Source organism: Rhinoraja longicauda, chromosome 3 (genome assembly GCF_053455715.1).
Source record: "Rhinoraja longicauda isolate Sanriku21f chromosome 3, sRhiLon1.1, whole genome shotgun sequence".
NCBI lineage: Eukaryota > Metazoa > Chordata > Chondrichthyes > Rajiformes > Arhynchobatidae > Rhinoraja > Rhinoraja longicauda.
The window spans coordinates 35515423-35531082 of NC_135955.1; positions in this window are offsets into that span (position 1 = coordinate 35515423).

The following is a 15660-nucleotide window of genomic DNA, read 5'->3' on the forward strand; positions in this document are numbered from 1 at the left end:
AAAAATAAGTTTAAGAAGCACATAATCAATAAGTGATGTTGAATCATTTTATTTCCTAGTCATTTTTTGACACCGTTGCCAAGGCCAGCAATCATGACCCCTAATTGCCCTCGGGAAGATGATGGTGATCAATCTTCTTCAACCTCTGAAGTCTTTCAGGTGAAAGTATTTCCACAATGTTGCTGGGTAGGGGAGTGTAAGATTTGAATCCGGCAATACATTTCCAGCTCGGAAGGGTGTGTGAAATCGAGAAGAATCTACAGGTCATGGTGTTTCAATGTAATTGCTGCCCTTCTCCCTCTTGCCAGTAGGGTCAGGATTTGGAAGTTGTGGTCTGAGGCAACCAAATGCCAAGGTACTTTGTAGCAGGTATACACAGCAGGCATGTTCACATTTGGAGAGGAGGAGAAGGAGGATCATTTAGGTTGATAGATGGCATGTCAAGCATAAAGGCTGCTTTGTCCTTAATAATGTTGAACCTCTTCATTGTTGTTGGCATTTAATTCATCCAGGCCAGTGGAGAGTATTTGGCATATTCCTTGACCTGGGCCTTGTAGGTAGTGGGAAGCCTTTAGGGTGTCAGGAGATGGGTCTCATGCGGCAGGGGATGCTCTGGCTCCTACCACTGTGTGGCATTTATGTGCCATCCAGTTGCCTTTCTAATCAACGTTGCTTCCTGCAAGCGGGTGTTGGAGTAAAATCGATGTAATTAATGCCTTTGAACATCAAGTTCAAGGTTAGACTCTCCTTTGATCAGTGCTTGCCACTTCCTAGCCTGTACCAGAATGTTCTGCGTGTAAGTACAGATAGCTTGATCTGGTGAGTTGTGAATAAAATTGAGCATTACTCAATTATCAACAAACATCCCCAGTACTGACCTTGCAATGGAAAGATGGTCAATAGTAAAGCAGCTAAAGGTGGTTTGCCATGGACACTGCTCAGAGAAACTCCTATAGTAATACCCTGGGAGTGGGATAAATTGCTCCCCCCCCCCCCCCCCCCCCCCCGGCCCCGATCTTTCAAAAACTTATCTTCCTCCACTTTAAATACTTCTAATGAGCTCGTTTCCACAAATTCCTGGAGCAGAGAATTCCTAGGATTCGGTTCATTGGGATCACACTCTGTGTTAAAAGCTATCTAAAAGTTCCAGAAAGTCATGAAAATTGGTGACCTGTGGATTCTACTGCAGATTTCTTTCATCGGAAAAAAATATCATACATGTGTACTTTGACATGGATAAAATATCCCCCATTGAACGCACACACCATTACAATTGTATTGGCTTTGGTGATGTCATAGTCAGCATAGAAACAGGCCGTTCAGCCCAACTTGTCCATGTGGATCAAGAACCACCTTCTTTGCAAATCCCATGTGCCCTCACTTGACCTATATCCCTCTAATTTTTCCTAACCATGTATCTGTCCAAGTGTTTTTAAATGTTGTTATTGTACCTGTCTGACCCATTTCCGCTGACAGCTTGTTCCATATACCCACCGCCTACCATGTGAAAAAGCGGCTCCTCCAGTTTCATTTAAATGTTTCCCCTCTCACCTTAAACCTATGCCCTCTAGTTCTTGATTCCCTTACCCTGGGAGAAAGATTGTGCATGCAACCTATCTGTTCCACGCATGATTTTATACACCTCTGTAAGTTCACCACTCAACATCCTGAATGCAAACAGATAACCCCTTAGCCTGCTCAACCTCTCCCTACCACCCCAGACCCTCGCAACATCATCGAAAATCTGGAAGAACCCAGTGAAACAGGCAGCATCTGTGAAGGAAATAGATAGGCAAAGCTTTGGGTAGGGACCCTTCTTCAGATGCTGCCTGACCTATTGAGCTCCTCCAGCATTGTGTGTTTTGATTAAGAGTCCAGTATCTGCAATTTCTTATCTCTTTGGAAATCTTCTCTGCATTCTTTCCAGCTTAATAGCATCTTTCTTATAGCAGGGATGACCAAAACTGACACAATACTCCAAGTGCAGCCCCACCAGCTACGTGTACAACTAAACCGTGTCACTTTGACACTGGTCAGCAAAACATATTTCTGTTTTGCAGATGATTTGGAAACACCAACAGCAAGGCCTTTACTAGCAAGGTGAATGATAACTCACTGATCCTAATAAAAGTAACTGATTGTTGAGCCCGTCTCAAAGCGACTGACATTGATGGAGATTAAATGTTTCCATAGCAGGAACATGAGGGAGGAGGAAATAAAGCCTTGTGCTTGCAAGACATGCGGCAAAGTGCTTTAACACCAATCAAGATTTATTGTTGTGTACTCATTGTTGTAATAACGGAAGCCAGGCAGCCAATTTGAATATGTAATCTCCCATGAGCAGCAATTTATTAATGACTTTTTAATATTGTTGATTGAGAGATACATGTTGCAACAAGAAAACTTACAACACAGAATGAGGCCATTTGACCCACAGTATCTGGACTAGAAAAAAGTTATTAACCTAATCTGGTGCGGCTCGGCTGCGGGACACCATTCTGCTTTAGTTAAACATTTTGTTCAAGATGGCCGCGCCGTTGTGTTTGGCTGCCTGCCACTGTAACTTTCTTTTTTTTTTCCTAATCAGATGTGCAGCACTTTGGTCAACGTGGGTTGTTTTTAAATGTGCTATACAAATAAAATTGACTTGACTTGACTTGACAATCCATCACCAGGCCTTAGCCTGGTTGGCCACAGTATTTCAAGTACATGTCCAATCAGATTATAATTCTTTGCTAGAACATTGGGGATAATTCCTGTGTCCATGTTCAAAGTAGTGCTGTTGGATCTGAGAGTCTAGATCATGGGTCGGGGGCTAATTTCAACAGTTCATCTGCAACATGGCATTGATGGAATGTCACTTGAACTATGAATGGAACCCAAGATATGACCGATTCTGTTATAGTCATGGAGTTATACAGCATGGAAGCAGGCCCTTTGGCCCAACCCGTCCAGGCTGACCAAGTTGACCCATCCAAGCTCGTCCTATTTGCCTGTGCCTGGCCCATATCCCACTAAACCAATCCTTATTTTCTTTGGATTCCTAATCATAATCATAACCATTAAAACTTTTCCAGCCATTGGTCACATTGTCGTATTATGGAGGAAGAGAGAATACATCTAAACCTGCATTTACATAGCTTATTATTATGCTTCTGTAAATGACCTCTCAGTGCGTCCTGAGGGATAAACGGAGAGAGAGTTCAGGAGACGAATGAAAAGAGGAGAATTTACCACCCACAGTCAAAGTGGATATTATGGAATTCCTTTTGCTTACGGCACATGGACATAATCTGTTCTGTGAGAGTCGGAGGGAAAAAATATTTTTAATGTTTGACATAAGAACCTGCAGATGCTTGAATCTTGCGAAAAACACAGTTCCGGTGTAATTCAGCAGGTCAGGCAGACTGATGATGGGTCCCTGCGCAATAAGTCTTCTGTCCGTTTACCTCCACTGATGCTGCCTGACCTGCTCAGTTCCTCCAGCACTTTGTGCTTTGCTATTTTGAATGTTTATTCGGCTCAGAATCTAAAACTGTTTCTTAAGCCAAAGTTAGAAACAAAAAGCTGGAGTACCTCAGCGGGTCAGACAGTATCTCTGGAGAAAAGGAATAGGTAACGTTTCGGGTCAAGACCTTTCTTCAGACACTGGTAGCAAATGGGTTAAAACGTAGAGTCGGAGAGCAGGAGGAATCACAGAGGGGGAGCAATGAGAGAGGATGTTGCAGAACTCTCATCGGTGGGAAGAGGAGTACCTCTTCAAAGTAGACATAGCTTGCCGAGATTTCACAGTGGAACAGACAAAACATGTAGGAAGGAACTGTAGTTGTTGGTTTGAAGATCGACACAAAAGTGTCTGAAGAGGGTTTCGACCCAAAGCATCACCTATTCCTTTTCTCCAGAGATGCTGTCTAACCCGCTGAGTTTCTCAAGCCACAGAGATTCACTGCAATGGTAAATTCAACTTAGTATTGTGAACTGAAATGTAGCTATATGTTTATGCACTATATATTTAAAAAAAGACACAAAGTGCCAGAGCAGGCCAGGCAGCATTTTTGGGGAACATGGATAGGTGGCGTTTTGGGTCAGGACCCTTCAGGCTGATTGTGTGGGGGAGGAAGGGGAGAGGAGAAAGCTGGAAGAGAGGAGGAGCAGGACAAATCTGGGCAGGTAATAGGTTGATATAGGAGAGGGGGGGTTTAGATCGGCAGATGGCGGGCAAAGGGCAGAGACAAAAGGATAGAGTTTCATATTCAAGCAGGAGGAAGGAATGTAGGTGCAATAGGTGGGCGAAGAGTGGACCCAACCCAAAACGTCACCTATCCATGTTCTTCAGGGATGCTGCCTGACCTGCTGAGTAAAGGACCTGTCCCACTTAGGCGATTTTTTAGGCGACTGCCGGCGATTGTCAAAGTCGTAGCGGATTGCCAAAATTTTCTTTTACCCTACGACAATGACCACGACAATGCCGAGTCAGGTCGATACAAGTTACTTTTTTTTGTGAAACTAGCACCTGGCTAAGGGATTACACCATCTTCGGAAACATCGCGAAATTCCCACGCTTACCTGACCGTCAAACTGTCGCCTCTAATCTACCTGTCAAATGTCCTGAAGGTAAATAAATTGGTTAAACAAAACTATCTTCTGGTATCTTTAAATGTCTTTTATTAATTTAATATTACGTGCTTCTAAATGCATCTGCGACAACCTATCAAACCTGGGGACAGCATGCGACAGCGCCCGCAATAAGCTATGATACCTGGCGACAAGCCAGCTGTCGCCGAGAAATTTCTATCTGGAAAATGTTTCCTCGACGCGCCGAGATCCACTACGATTCATTGAAGACTCCTCACGATCATGCCCGCGACACCCCGGCGAACCTTCAGCGACAGCCTAGTTGCCGGCAGTCGCCTTAAAATCGCCTAAGTGGGACAGGCCCTTAAATAACTCCAGCACTTTTTTTTTTTTTGGTAACCAACATCTGTTGTTTCTTGTATCAACATGTTTATGCACCATGTTTAGCTCAGCAAATTGCACTGCACACAAACCCTGAACATATATAAATAACGTGTAGGAAAAAAACCGCAGATGCTGGTATAAATCGAAGGTAGACAAAAAATGCTGGAGTAACTCAGCGGGTCAGGCAGCATCTCTGGAGAGAAGGAATGGGTGAAGTTTCAGGTCGAGACCCTTCGAGATCCTTTCTTTGTCTCGCCCCCTCCCCTGACATCCTTCTGAAGAAGGGTCTCGACCCAAAACATCACCCATTCCTTCTCTCCAGAAATGCTGCCTGACCCACAGAGTTACTCGAGCATTTTTTGTCTACATATAAATAACAAGTTTTCCAAAGTTCTGATACCCAAGATAATAGTTTATGGTTAAGAAATCTGGCCAAATTAGGAAATTTGGCAGCAGTAGCTCAATAATGCGTTTCACCATACTGAAATGATTATGAAAAGTGAGGTAATGCTGGTAGTCTTGTGTTTTTCTTCAGGAAATACCAATGAGCTCAAGGGACTGTCCTCTGCTTGTTCAACACATATGACCCTTCATCTTTCCCAGCCACCCATGCAGATGCCTCTGTCTTTGTGCTTATCCAAAATGAACAGCCCAGGTTGGGGGAATGTGGTGGCATGAAGTAATCTAAAACAAAAATCTGCAATGAATGCTTTGTGATTCCTGCAACCTGCATATGATGCAGTTACATTCTTGTTCATCCCACCTCAAGCACCCATCTTCTTTCTTCCATCATATAGCACTTGCCTCCATTTTACCAATTGCTTTCAGATCTGACTTCATGGAACATTTCACTCCGACCCATCTTAAACACTAAACACAGAGCCACATATCATATCATATATCATATATATACAGCCGGAAACAGGCCTTTTCGGCCCTCCAAGTCCGTGCCGCCCAGTGATCCCCGCACATTAACACTATCCTACACCCACTAGGGACAATTTTTACATTTACCCAGCCAATTAACCTACATACCTGTACGTCTTTGGAGTGTGGGAGGAAACCGAAGATCTCGGAGAAAACCCACGCAGGTCACGGGGAGAACGTACAAACTCCTTACAGTGCAGCACCCGTAGTCAGGATCGAACCTGAGTCCCCCAACCTGTACCATGATGAAATCAGACTATGGGCCTCACTAACATTTGCTAGTATTATATAATGGATAATTATTGGAATAGAAACCGAATATATAGGTTCTTTCCGGTGGTATATATCACTAATTTCTCCTAGCTGATCTCAAACTAGTTAAAATCCAAGCACAACAGGATTTAATTGCTTCTTTTTGAGTTAGTCCATTTTCTCCTCGCTCTTTCTACCTCTCTACCGCATAGAAGTACATGGAAGAACCATTGCAGCAGAGTTCCACAGTGCCTGAAGCCAAAAGCGTGTTCACATTCAAGTGCAACAGGATAATGCAGCCTCATGGTTGAGGCAAAGTTTTCCAAGAGAATGCAAAATTCTATGTGTGCCCACCATAAATGATCTATTTGGCACAAGCACAATTCACAGTCTGAGGGGTTGGATTGAAAATTCAGTGGTGCAGTTGGAATTGTGTCCCATTACAATTACGATGTAAGTAGCACTGAAAAAAAGCAGCCCACACAAACCAGTTTCTCGGCACCAGGGTCCATTGCCCTGTCGGCCCCTGATGTTAAAACAAAATGGCTCAGTGCTCAGACTGGTCAATTTGGGAGCATTTTGGATTCAGTCATTTGCTTCTGGATATAAAGCAATTTAGAGAAATCCCAGGCGAAGACAAAGGTTTCATTCCTCCCCCGTGAAACCTGGAACCATTTGTATGAATGGTTTGTGGCCTCAGAGAGAAATATTCTTGGCTGTTTTTTTTGCCCTTCTCAATTCCAGCATTATTATTTCACAGCTGAATCGCATCAGGGATTGTGCTGGATCCCCCAACACAAGCATTGGCTGGAAGTAGACTTCACCTTTGATCCTGGGTGCCAACCATACGCGGACACTGAATGCACACTGATTTAATTCAATGTCTGTTGCTAGCGTTTTAGAGAGTAGAATGGTAGTCAACCTCCAGATAATTATTCCATTTAAATCAGTCTTAATCTTGTCCTACAGTTTCTGAAGGACAAGTTTCTACAGCTGGTAAACGGCAAATTCTTTGGCCCATGGTGACCTTCAGTGATTTGCACAAATAAATCCTGTTTTCAGCTATTTCTGCCTCTGGGACTACTGATTCCCCTCAACTATAATTTCTGTTAAATCCAACATTTGTGTCTAAATGCAGTGTTTATTTAATAATCTGGAAATGTTTTATTATCGTATACAATCACTCCACTATATTGATAAAGAGATTATTGTTGGGAAGGAACTGCATGACTTTTGCCCATTATTCTAATCACCTAATCCAACCAAGAGTTTTTGCAGTAAGACCCCAAGTTCATATATTAACACCACAGACAACAGAGGATTGTAAAGGTTAAACAAAGAGTAAACATTGTGAAATACCGCATCTGTTTTTCTGCCCAATGAACAAAAGGATTCAGAATACTTACAGATGCTTCATGTAGCCAAAGGACAAATTAGCCTAGAGATGCTTAGCACAGCTTTAGAACACATGTCACCAGCTGTTGTTGTAGTCCAGCTTTGGACCACTCCATACTCCAGCCCTTCACACTGCAAAAGAAAACATCACCTCAGCACTTAAGAAGACAGAAACAGGGAAAAAAAGATATTTACCCTATTTCCCCACTAAAGTGAGCAGAGTTGCCACATGTTTAATTTAGTTTAGTTTTGAGATACAGCAGGGAGCCAGGTCCTTTGTCCTACCAAGTTCATGCCAACCAATGGTCACCTGTTCACATTGGTTCTATCCCACTTTCTCATCCACTCCCTACACACTAGCGACAATTTAAAGAGGCCAATTAGCATACACACTTGCACGTCTTTGAGATGTGGGAGGACACTGGAGGAAACCCATGTGGTTACAGGGAGAATGTGCAAACTCCACTTGGACAGCACCTGAGGTTAGGATCGAACCCCGGGCCTCAAGTGCTGTAAGATAGTTGCTCTACCTGCTGTGCCATTGAATTACTTCATTGGTGTGAGTCAGTTAAGGAATGCTGTGTGTACTTACCATCTAGTTATTAATAATCAAATTCAGATATTCTCAAAGATGCAGGTGACATAGTCAGCTTGCCTTTTGAATCACATTTTTGTTTCTTGTGAGAAGTGAGTTATTGGATTGCTCAATCTATAGAACTCAGAGTTTCTACACCTTATTAGGTAAGTATATAAAGATTAAATGGGCCTTGACACTGTTATGCACTGTAAAGTAAATTGAAGAAAACCAAAATATAACAGATGATGGAAGTAGGAAGTAAAAACAAATGCTGATTCTCATCTCCAGAAAGAGGGCAGAATTCATCCACCAAAACGATGACATTTTGTCCAAACTGAGTGTGTTTGATGCTAAACCCAGCTGTGGTGGGGCTGACCTTACTGAATGCTTTGAGCCTGGGCCTGGTTTCCTCCACTGCACAGAATAAATGAGTGTGAAAGCTGAATTGTTTGCAGCTTTGGTTTGGGAGCGGTGGGGAACAAGCCAAGTGCAATGAGCAGACTGTCTGAAAGGTACAGGTCAGGGCAAGGACAAAATGGATTTTCCTCCACAGATGTAGCCTGGCCTACTGAGATCCTGTAGCAGTTTGTATTTTTTTTGTCTTATCATTCCTGTATCTGCAGTCTCTCGAGTCTCCTTGGCGAATTTAGTTTGTTTAGAGATACAGCATAGAAACAAGCCCTTCGGCCCACTGAGTGCAGGCCAAGTATCGATAACCAGTTCAGATTACAAGTTCCATGTAATCACAATTTCCCATCCATTCCCTACACACTAGGGGCATTTTTTTACCGAGACCCATTCACCCACATGCCCGCATGTCCTTGGGATGTAGGAGGAAATCAGTGCACCCAGAGGAAACCCACGCAGTCACAGGAAGAATGTGCAAACTCCACGCCCAAGATCAGGATTGAACACCGGGTGAGACGGCACCTCTATCACCTCTACCAGACGGCACCTCTACCACCTCTACCAGACGGCACCTCTACCAGCTGCACCACTGTGCCGCCTCTTCATGACTTGATAGAATCAAATTCACTTTGTGCAGAGAGGGTGCTCAGTTTCATTCAGGGACCTTTGGACCCCAAAGCCATGAATTGATTGATGAACTAAGGTCGCAAACGTCAGGGTGATTTCTAAAGAATCCAATCAGCATTCTGAGGAATGACGAAAGGTAGCTTGTACAATGAAGACGTTGTAAAGCAATGGCTTCACTTGTGCCACAATAACCCTTGCATGGACTGACTCAGGGAGTTGCTACAAACACTTTGTGGTCCTTGTTTAACACAAGCTCACTGAATGTCTTGGCTGCCCAAGATCTGTTTCCCAACAGAAAACTGGGCTGGCTCAACAGATATTTCACGGTAACGACACGGGAATAATGAGAGGGCACCAACTAGCTGCTGTAGACTACCTCAGTCCTGTTTTCCCCTGTGAAGTAGAGAGGAGGGTGGAGGGAGTTGGCAACGATGTCAGACGCTGGAACTAAAGGCCGGTGAGATGATCCTGGGGGAGGGGGGTGGGGTCCACACCTTCCATGCTCTCAAGGTCCGCTGCAGGAGGCATCCCCGGAGCACAAAGGTTGAAGGTGACTGTACGAGGAGAGGGATGATGTGCTGCTGGCGATCCGGATGGAGCCGACTGCTGCAATGGGCCTTTATGGCCAGCGGTAGTGAGGACTTTGAAAATGGCGCCAAAACCTGGTGACTCGCATATGGACTCAGTAGGCTGTTTCTATGCATTCTGTACTTAATCGGGGATTGGGCTTATGTATTGGCAATAACCTTACTGAGCTGTGTGCAAAAACACGAATTTCACTGTACATGTGTTAATAGAGATCCATTGAACCATTGCTGCCAATGGTACGATCGAAATGGACAACAGCCCCTTTGTACAGGCACCATCAGAACTGTCAACAATTTATCACTGTCGATAGTTTTTATTACCTTTAGTTCCAACAAAGCGTAGTTTATGACAATGAAGACTCTTGAAAAGGGTACACTTTATAACATATTTTATTGAACATGAGCATCATTGCAAGGTGTGTATATGTTGCTTGTCCCTATTGTCTTTGAGGAGGTTGTAAAGAGTCACTGATTTAAACAAACACTGATAGGACTTTCGCACTCCTCATGCACAGTTGAGAATGGAGTTTTGAAACTTAAACCCAGCAGCACAGAAGGAATGACAATAGCTTTCCAAGTCAAGCTGCCGTGGGATTTGGAGGAAACCCTACAGGTGCTTTTCTTTATTTTAGTTTAGTTTAAGCGATACAGCGCGGAAACAGGCCATTCATCATCATCATCATCATCATCATCATATATATACAGCCGGAAACAGGCCTTTTCGGCCCACCAAGTCCATGCCGCCCAGCGATCCCCGTACATTAACACTATCCTACACCCACTAGGGACAATTTTTACATTTACCCAGCCAATTAACCTACATACCTGTACGTCTTTGGAGTGTGGGAGGAAACCGAAGATCGCGGAGAAAACCCATGTGGTCACGGGGAGAACATACAAACTCTGTACAGACAAGCGCCCATAGTCAGGATCGAACCCAGGTCTCCGGCGCTGTAAGGCAGCAACGCTACTGCTGCATCACTGTGCCGCCTCCTCCCTATGCTCCGTTGAAGCAGTGGTTAGAGATTTGAGTGGCTGCATCCTATTTTGCAGGGTGAGTAAAGATGATGGCGAGAAGGAAGGCTTAGGCTGGTGGATATGGTGTTGATCATTTCGAATAATATTGACATTCAGCCAGGTTTGAGGAGATCATCCCATTAAACTCCTGACGTGCCTTATAGATGATGAAAAGGCTTTAGAAAATCAGGAGGTGAACCATCATGAATCAGTGTAGTCAATTGATCTTCAACAGCAAAGTGAACAATGAAAGCCTTGCTTGATTTTAAATAGTCCTCATAATCCTCACAATCCTTGCTCTTTTTCAAAGGGTCACTTCAGCTTGTTAATTAAAGTGCTCGCCAGAATGATTTGCAACCTCTTTAGTGAGTGTACAAGCCAATTTAATTTGCCTTGATGATCCCAAGGTTTGCCACTTCTGGTGCTCTCCTCAATACATTTATTAAGATAGCAGCCTGTGCTAAGAACATTTGAACCAGGCAATGCAGTTTAGCATCTCATTTCAGTTATCTCAGAGACTCATCTGGAAAAATATGATTTCAAACGCTTTGTGGGGCAGTCGGAACTCTGATCAAAGCTTTTATGCTACGGACATGACAATGATGTGGTCAGCAACATAACATTGAAGCTGCATCTCTAACTTTTCCTTTTTTTTTGCAAAAGTGCTGTGGGACGTATTCCCATAAACGCATGACAAAAGCTTGCAACGAAACAGATGTGTTTAAAAATTGGCTGCTATCCAGCCATGCTACCTGAAACAGCAAGGAGGTTTGCATTTGCATAAACTGTGGCGTGTGTGGGCTGACAAAACTGGTTTCAATTGAAGCTCCCTGGAAAGGAAATCTCAGTGTACTCTTGAAGTTGCAGCAAGCTGGAAGTCATCCCTGCTACTGAACACACAGCAGTGCCTGAATAGGACCACTTATTCATTAAGGCAGCTGTGTGTGGCACGGGATATCCCAGCAACAAAAAGTATTCCACATAGATCTCCTGGTGCCAGTTTTGTGGTGAAAATTCTCGTAGATGTCAACTGATAGTCTGTCTGTCGATTGTGGTGAGCCACCCAGTTTCCTTGAGTCAACTGAAACAGATATCCCCGTTCCCAGACATTAACATCTGCATTCTCACCCCATTTCACAGCGTCCCCATTTCCCATTCCCTTTCCCAGGCTGTAGCTTTCCCCATCTTTTTTCCCAGGACCAAGCTGCCGAAGGAGGTAGGTGAGGCAACATTCAAGAAACATTGCAGTTCCTTGCAGCATCTGCAGTTCCTTGCATCTCCATTAGCATCCCTCATTCTCCCCATCACTTTTTCCTTCCCAGAGTGCACAATCACTCTGAGGCATCTGACAAATACACTGACCCACCAATGAACCCACCCTGATAAAGCTGTCATCTTCAGCTTTATTTTCCACAAAGGACATTGGTCCTTAATTTTTCCTTCTTCATACGAGTGCTGTGCCATTAAAGCAGCCACAATCACACACAGATTCAGATGCAAAATGGGATACCATGAGCAGCACAGCGCTGAATACTTGATATGTAGTCCTTGTGCCTGAAACTGTGCGCTGTGGAAATTAATTCCATTTGTACATTTCGAAAAAGGATTGGATTTACTACATGAGTTCATTATCATAGTGTTAAGATTCACGTTGATTGACTTCTGTAAAAAGCAACATATTTCTATTGTGGTGGATTGAAAACCCTACTTCATTCACCTTTTAAATTACAAAAAGGGACAACCAGAAATGAAGGAAGAAGCAGCCATTAGCTGATCTGGCATTCTTCTATAAAGCCAAATAAAAATGAAACAGTAGCTCATCATTGTTTTTGCCAAAGTGAAATGAATGCAGGAAGTATTTTTATATTTTACGTGGGGAATTGAAATCTGCAAAATTCATTAGCATATGGACCTTCCGTCAACTCTAAGGATTGGCTAACTTGACAATTTTAGATTGGCTCACTCATATGTAACCAGTCCAAACAAAGAGAAATCTTTGGTTGGCTGACTTTGAATTTAGAAAGCTGACAACTCTGTCAGCTCGAAAAAAAAGAATATTGCAATTAATTTCCCAGTGTATTCATTTTATGCTGTGCGAATTCTTTAAAGGGGATACTGTAACAATAGTTTATGCTTTTTATGAACAGTAAAAGAATGGTATGGAACAAAGCAAAATGCAAGTGCCTGAAGAACTCAGCTAGTCGGGTAACATCAGAGGAGGGAATGGACAAGCAATGATTCGGGTCGGAATTGTTCTTGAGAATCTGAAGTGCATGACAAAGGCTGGTGTGAATTTCTTGGACAAGAGGGGTGTTAATGATTTAGTAACTTATGGCTGAGCAGTTGTCATGGAGGGAAAAGCTATTTCACAGTTTAACTAATGTGTTTAGCTATAGTTCAGGAATTCAGGAATGGGTGCAAAGTTTAATTTGTGATCATGACTTCAGGAACTTGAAGGAAATGAGAGGTTCTATTGCAGCTAGGGCTTTGTAAGTCTCTAAGTGCAGAAGTATCACCTCTTTGACTAAATCAGGACAGAAACCCTCAACTTGTTATCAAACCCCTGGGCAAACACTTAAAGAGTCGTACCTTTCAGGACTGTGACCTCATCACCTCCGGCGATCTACCCCTCAGTGCCTCCAATCTCATAGTTCCCCAGCCCCGCACGGCCCGATTCTACCTCCTACCCAAAATCCACAAACACAACTGTCCCGGCAGACCCATTGTCTCTGCCTGCTCATGCCCTACCGAACTTATCTCTACCTACCTCGACTCCATCCTATCCCCCCTGGTTAAATCCCTCCCCACCTACATCCAAGACACCTCACACGCTCTCCATCTTCCGGTTCCCAGGCCCCCACTCCCTCATTTTCACCATGGATGTCCAGTCACTCTACACCTCCATCCCCCACAAGGATGGTCTCGAAGCCCTCCGTTTCTTCCTCGACCATAGAACCAGCCAATCCCCATCGACCAACACTCTCCTCCGCCTAGCAGAGCTGGTTCTTACCCTCAACAACTTCTCCTTTGACTCCTCCCACTTCCTCCAAACCAGAGGCGTAGCTATGGGCACTCGCATGGGCCCTAGCTACGCCTGCCTCTTTGTCGGGTACGTCGAACAATCCCTGTTCCAGACGTACACTGGCCCCATCCCCGAACTCTACCTCCGCTATATCGACGACTGCATTGGTGCTACCTCTTGCACCCATGCAGAACTCACTGACTTCATACACTTCACCTCCAATTTCCATCCTGCCCTTAAATATACCTGGACTATCTCTGACATCTCCCTCCCATTTCTGGACCTCACCATCTCCATCACAGGAGACAGACTAGTGACGGACATTTACTACAAGCCCACCGACTCGCACAGCTATCTGGACTACATTTCTTCCCACCCGGTCCCCTGCAAAAAGTCTATCCCCTACTCCCAATTCCTCCGTCTATGCCACATCTGCACCCGGGATGAGGTGTTTCAGACTAGGGCTTCCGAGATGTCCTCGTTCTTCAGAAAACGGGGCTTCCCCTCCTCCATTATAGATGAGGCTCTCACTAGGGTCTCTTCTACATCCCGCAGCTCCGCTCTTGCTCCCCCTCCCCCCACTCGCAACAAGGACAGGATCCCCCTCGTTCTCACCTTCCACCCCACCAGCCAGCGGATCCAACATATCATCCACCAACATTTCCGTCACCTACAACGGGACCCCACCACTGGCCATATCTTCCCATCCCCTCCCCTCTCTGCGTTCCGCAGAGACCGTTCCCTCCGTAACTCCCTGGTCCACTCGTCCCTTCCTACCCAAACCACCCCAACCCCGGGCACTTTCCCTTGCAACCGCACGAGATGCAACACCTGTCCCTTTACCTCCCCTCTCAACTCCATCAAAGGACCCAAACAGTCTTTCCAGGTGAGACAGAGGTTCACCTGCACCTCCTCCAACCTCATCTATTGCATCCGCTGCTCTAGATGTCAACTTATTTATATCGGCGAAACCAAGCGCAGGCTCGGCGATCGCTTCGCTGAACACCTGCGCTCGGTCCGCATTAACGCAACTGATCTCCCGGTGGCCCAGCACTTTAACTCCCCCTCCCATTCCCAGTCTGACCTCTCTGTCATGGGCCTCCTCCAGTGCCATAGTGAGGCCCGCCGGAAATTGGAGGAGCAGCACCTCATATTTCGCCTGGGCAGTTTGCAGCCCGGTGGTATGAACGTCGACTTCTCCAACTTCAGATAGCTCCTCTGTCCCTCCCTTCCCCTCCTCCTTCCCAGATCTCCCTCTATCTTCCTGTCTCCACCTATATCTTTCCTTTGTCCCACCCCCGACATCAGTCTGAAGAAGGGTCTCGACCCGAAATGTCACCCATTCCTTCTCTCCCGAGATGCTGCCTGTCCTGCTGAGTTACTCCAGCATTTTGTGAATAAATCGATTTGTACCAGCATCTGCAGTTATTTTCTTATTCACCTTGTCCATTATGGGCTTGGTTGTACACAATGGGCTGATTGGGCTCCTTTGTGCCATAAATTATTATGAATCTTTCCATGAGGCTGCCAAATATTGGAAAGTGGACCAGTAGCGAGGCAGGTGCCAATCACTTGTTTAGGCTGTGAGCCACAAGAAAGTGCAGATGCTGCAATCTTGAGCAAAACTCTAAACGCTGGAGGAACGCAATGGATCAGATAGCATCTGTGGAGGGAATGAGCAGATGATTTTTATGTGTCGATAAGAGTCCTGACCCTAAACATCATCTGTTCTTTCCTTCCACACAAGCTGTCTGGTCCACTGAGTTTCTCCAGCACTTTGTGTTTTGCTCAACAAAACTAAGTGTGTAGAATGCCTTGTGATGTGAAGGTACTCAGAAATGGTTCAATGGCTCCTTTATTTTTAAGTGAACCAAAGTACAGTAAAATTC